We start from the raw sequence: 6214 nt of genomic DNA on the forward strand, positions 1-6214 counted from the left end.
CCCCAGTGTTTTCTATCTGATCCCTAATTATTTTCTTTTAGCTAATCACGAATATTCCCCACTATTTTTTTAGCTAATTCCAAATATTTTCTAGCTCATCCCCAATATTTTCTAGCTAATCCGCAGTATTTTCTAGATTCTCCCTATTATTCTCTAGCTTATCCCTAATATTTTTTTTAGCTCTTCCCCAGTATTTTCTATATTGTACCAATTTTTTTCTAGCTAATCCCGAATAGTCACCATTATTTTTTAGCTCATTCCAAGTATTTTATAGCTTACTCCTACTATTTTCTAGCTGATCCCTAATATTTTCTAAATCATCCCCAGTAGTGTCTAGTTCATTAGCAATATTTTCCAGCTCATCCCCAGCATTTTTTACTTTATCCCTAATATTTTCCAGCTCATCCGTAATATTTTATAACTCATCATCATTTTTTTGGTAGCTCAACCCTAATGTTTTCTAGCTCTTCCCTAGTATTTAGTATTTTCTAGCTTATCCCCAGTATTTTGTAGATTAACCCTATTATTTTATAGCCTATCCCTTATATTTTTAGCTCCTCAAACGTATTTTCTATCTTTCCCCTAATATTTTCTCGCTAATCCCAGATATTCCCCACTACTTTAAGCTCAGTCCAGTCTAGAATATCCCTTTTAATTTTTAGATCATCTTCAATATTTTCTACCTCTTTCTTAATTTTTTTAAAGCTCATCGACAGTATTTTATTACTGACCCCCACAATTCTTCGGTATTTTCTATATCATTCCCAATATTTTCTAGCTGATCCCCAAATATTCCCCGATATTTTCCCACTCATATCTAATATTTTCTAACTCAACCGTATTTTTTTCTATCTTATCCCTAATATTTTTTAGCTAATCATGAATATTTCACACTATTTTTCAGCTCATTCCAAGTATTTTATAGATTATTCATGTTATTTTCTACCTTATCCCTAATATTTTCTAACTCATCCCCAGTAATGTCTAGCTCATCCGTAGTATTTTCCAGCTTACCCCTAGACTAGTATTTACTTTACTTTATTCCTAATATTTTCTAGCTCATCCCCAGTCTTTTATAGCTTAACCCTAATATTTTCTAGCACGTCCCTAGTATTTAGTCTTTTCTAGCTCAACCCCAGTATATTCTAGCTCATCCCCAGTAGTGTCTAGCTCATCCGTAGTATTTTCCAGCTTATCCCTAGTATTTATTTTACTTTATTCCTAATATTTTCTAGCTCATCCCCAGTTTTTTTTACAGCTTAACCCTAATATTTTCTAGCACGTCCCTAGTATTTAGTCTTTTCTAGCTCAACCCCAGTATTTTCTAGCTCATCCCCAGTCTTTACTATCTTATTCCTAATAATTTCTAGCTAATCCCAAATATTTCCCACTATTTCTTTAGCTCATTCTAAGTATTTTTTAGATTATCCCTATTTTTTTCCAGCTTATCCCTAATATTTTTCATAGTTAATCCCTAGTGTTTCCAAGATTATCCCCATAAATTTCTAGCTCATTCCTTATATTTTCAAGCTCATCCCCAGTATCTTCTTCCCCAAACATCCCACACTATTTTCTCTCTAATATTTAACATTTTTTTGCTCATCCCCAGTATTATCTAAATTATCCCTATTATTGTCTAGCTCATCACTAGTATTTTCTAGATTATCCCTTATATTTTCTAGCTTATCCCTAATACTCTTTAGCTCATCCCCAGTATTTTCTATCTGATCCCTAATATTTTTTAGCTAATCATGAATATTCCGACTATTTTTAGCTCATTCTAAGTATTTTAGAGATTATCCTTATTATTTTCGAGGTCATCCCAAATTTTTTTCTAGCTAATTCTCAGTATTTTCTAGCTCATGCTTTATATTTTTTAACTGATTCCAGTATTTCCAACTCATCCCAAGTATTTTCTAGATCATGTCTATTATTTTCTATCTCATTGCCAGTATTTTCTAGATCATCCTCTGTACTTTTTAGATTATCCTTATTATTTTCTAGCTCATCCTCAGTATTTTCTGGCTCACCCCCAGTAAATACTAGATTATCCCTATTATTTACTAGTTCATCTCAATCTCACTATTTCCTAGCTCATCAACAATATTTTCTAGCTTATCCTTAATATTTGTTAGCTTATCCCTAGTATTTTCTAGCTCATCCACAGTATGTTCTTGATTATCCTAATTATTTTCTAGCTCATATTTCATATGTTTATGTCATCCCCAGGATTTTAAGCGCATTAACAGTATTTTCTAGATTATCGCTATTATTCTCCAGCTTATCCCTAATATTTTTTTTTCATCCCCAGTGTTTTCGATCCAACCCCCAGTATTTTCCAGCGAATTCACAGTATTTTTTAGATTATCCGTATTTTTTTGGGGTTCATCCCCAGTATTTTTTTAGCGAATCAACTTTTTTTTCTCCTAGATTATGCATATTATTTTCTAGCTTATCCCCAGTGATTTCTAGCTCACCCACAGTAGGTTCTAGATTATCCTAATTATGTTCTACCTCATATTTAATATTTTTATGTCATCCCCAGTATTTTCTAGGACATCAACGGTATTTTCTAGATTATAGCTATTATTCTCTAGCTTATCTCTAATATTTTTTAGTTCATCCCCAGTGTTTTCTCTTTTATCCTTAATATTTTTTAGCTATTCCAGAATATTCATCACTATTATTTTTAGCTACTTACACGTATTCTATAGATTATTCCTATTATTTTCTAGCTCATCCCCACTATTTTCTATCTGATCCCTAATACGTTTTATCTAATCATGAATATTCCGACTATTTTTAGCCTATTCTAAGTATTTTACAGATTATCCTTATTGTTTTCTAAATCATCCCTAATTTTTTCTAGCTAATCCTGAGTATTTTCTAGCTCATATTTTTAAACTAATTCCAGTATTGGCTAGCTCATCCCAAGTATTTTCTAAATTGTGTCTATTATTTCTAGATCTATCTCATTGCCAGTATTTTTAGATCATCCTCTGTATTTTCTAGATTATCCTTATTACTTTTTTTAGCTCATCCCCAGTATTTTCTGGCTCATTCCCAGTAAATGCTAGATTATCCCTATTATTTACTAGCTCATCTCACTATATTCTAGCTCATCCTCAGTATTTTCTAGCTTATCCCTAATATATCTTAGCTTATTCCCAATATTTTCTATCTTTTCCCTAGCTAGTCACGAATATTCAATACATTTTTTTCGCTCATTCCAAGTTTTTTCTATCTCATCCCCAGTATTTTCTAGCTCATTCCTAATATGTTCTAACTCTCGACAGTATTTTCTACCAATCCCCGCATTTTTTAGATTATGTATTAATTTCTTGCGCATCCCAAGTATTTTGTAGCTCATCCCCAGTATTTTCTAGATTATCCCAATTATTTGCTATCTCATATTTAATATTTAAAAAATAATCTCCAGTATTTTCAAGATTAGGTCTATTATTTTTTAGCTCGTCCCCAGTATTTTCTAGATCATCCCCAGCATTTAAAAATTTTTTTTATCCCTATATTTCCTAGCTCATCCCCAGTATTTTCTAGATCATCCCCAGCATTTTTTATATTATGATTATCACCAGTATTTTCTAGATTATCCCTATTATTTTCTAGCTTATCCCTTATATAATTTTTTTTCGCTCATCCCCAGTATTTTCTATCTGATCGGTAATATTTTTAAAAATAGTAAATCACGATTATTCCCCACTATTTTTTATTACCTCATTCCAAATATTTTCTAGCTCATCACCAGTATTTTCTAGCTTGTCCCTAATATTTTCTAGTGCATGCCAGTATTTTTAGCTGTTCCCCAGTATTTTATAATTTCTATCTCATTCTTAATATTTTCAAGCTCATCCCCAGTAATTTCTAACTCAATCCTAATATTTTTAAGCTCATCCCTAATAATTTTTAGATGATCCCCGTTATTTTTTTTTAGCTCATCACCAGTTTTTTCTAGCTCTTCCCCAACATTTTCTAGCTTATCCCTAATATTTAGTAATTCATCCTCAGTATCTTTTAGCTATATCCCCAGTATTTTATATACCAACCCCAGTATGTTCTAGCTTTTAATCATAATATTTTCTAAATTATCCCAGTTTATTCTAGCTCATCCCCAGTATTATATGTATTATTTTCTAACTCATTTCCTAGCTCATTCACAGTATTTTCTAGATTATCCTAATTTTTTTCTACCTCATATTTAATATTTTTTATGTCATCCCCAGTATTTTCTAGCGCATCAACAGTATTTTCTAGCTTATCCCTATTATTCTCTAGCTTATCCCTAATATTTTTTAGTTCATTCCCAGTGTTTTCTATCTTATCCCCAGTATTTTCTAACGCATCCACAGTATTTTCGAGATCATCCCTATTTTTTTCTAGTTCATCCCCAGTATTTTCTAGCGCATCAACAGTATTTTCTAGATTATCCCTATTATTTTCTAGCTAATCCCTAACATTTCTAGTTCATCCCCAGTGTTTTCTTTCTTATTCATAATATTTTCTAGCTGTTTCTGAATATTCACCACTATTATTTTTCGCTAATTCCAAGTATTTTATAGATTATTCCTATCATTTTCTAGCTCATCCCTAATATTTTCTAGCTCATCCCCAGAAGTGTCTAGCTCTTCTGTAATATTTTCCAGCTCATCAACAGTATTTTTTACTTCATCCCTAATATTTTCTAGCTCATCCCTAATATTTTCTACCTCATCCCCAGTATTTTTAGCTCATCTGAAATATTTTTTAGCTCGTATTTAACATTTTCTAGCTGATCTGTAATATTTTCTAGCTCACATTCAGTACTTTTTAGCTGAATCCCAAATATTTTTGTATATTATTATCATCCCCAGTGTGTTCTAGGTCTACCCTAATATTTTTTAGCTAATCCCCAGTATTTTCTATCTCATTCTCTGTATCTTTTTCTAGCTCATCCGTAATATTTCTAGCTCATCCGAAATATTTTTAGCTCATTCCCAGTAATTTCTAGTTAATCCCTAGTATTTTTGTACCTCATCACTAATACTTTCAAGCTCACCCCCAGTATTTTCAAGCTCATACGTAATATTTCCTAGGTCATCCCAGTAGTTTCTAGCTCATCCTTAATATTTTTTAGCTCCTCCCTAATATTTTCTAGCTCAACTCTAATATTTTCTAGCTCATCCCTAACATTTTCTAGCTCATGTTTAATATTTTCTGGCTCACCTGTCGTATTTTCTAGTTGCATCACCAGTATTTTGTAACTCATGTCTAATATTTTCAAGCTCATCCCCAGTATTTCCTAGCTCAACTGTAATATTTTCTAGCTCATCTCAGTATTTTCTAGCTCATCCTTAATATTTTTTTTAGCCAATCCCCACTATATTGTTTAGCTCATTCCCAGTAATTTCTGGCTCCTACCTACCATTTCATAGCTCTTCCCTAATATTGTCTAGCTCTTTCCCAGTATTTTCTAGCTGCATCCCCAGTATTTTATATATTATCCCCAGTATGTTCTAGCGTAATCCTTATATTTAATAGCTTATCCCCAGTATTTTTTAGATCATTCAAAGTATGCTTAGCTCATCAGCAGTATTTTCTAGCTCATTGCTAATATTTCTTAACTCATCCATATTATTTCCTTATTCATCCCTCGTATTTTCTAGCCCATTTTTAATATTATTAGCTGATCATCAGTATTTTTTAGCTCATCTTCAGTATTTTCTAACCCATCCCTAATATTTTCAACTTCACCCCCAGTATTTCCTAGCTCTACTGTAATATTTTCTAGCTCATCCCTGTATTTTCTAGCTGATCCTTAATATTTTTTAAACTGATATCCATTGATTTTTAGCTCATCCCTTATATTTTCTCGCTTATCCCTAGTACTAGTATTTGCTTATTCTTATTAATTTCTATAGCTCTTCTGTAATATTTTCTAGCTCATCCCTAATACTTAATATTTTTAGCTCATTCCCAGCATTTTCTAGCTCATCCTTAATGTTAACAAGCTCATTCCCAGTATTTTCTAGCTCATCTGTCATATTTCTAGCTCATCCACAGTATTTTTCTAGCTCACCCCTAATATTTTTTAGCTAATCCCCAGTATTTTTAGCTCATCTGTAATATTTTGTAGCTCATTACTAATATTTTTTAAACTCACCTTTATTATTTCTTAGCTCATCCCCAGTATGACCTAGCTCATATTAATGGGGGGGGG

The sequence above is a fragment of the Aplysia californica genome, unplaced genomic scaffold (assembly GCF_000002075.1).
Source record: "Aplysia californica isolate F4 #8 unplaced genomic scaffold, AplCal3.0 scaffold01128, whole genome shotgun sequence".
NCBI lineage: Eukaryota > Metazoa > Mollusca > Gastropoda > Aplysiida > Aplysiidae > Aplysia > Aplysia californica.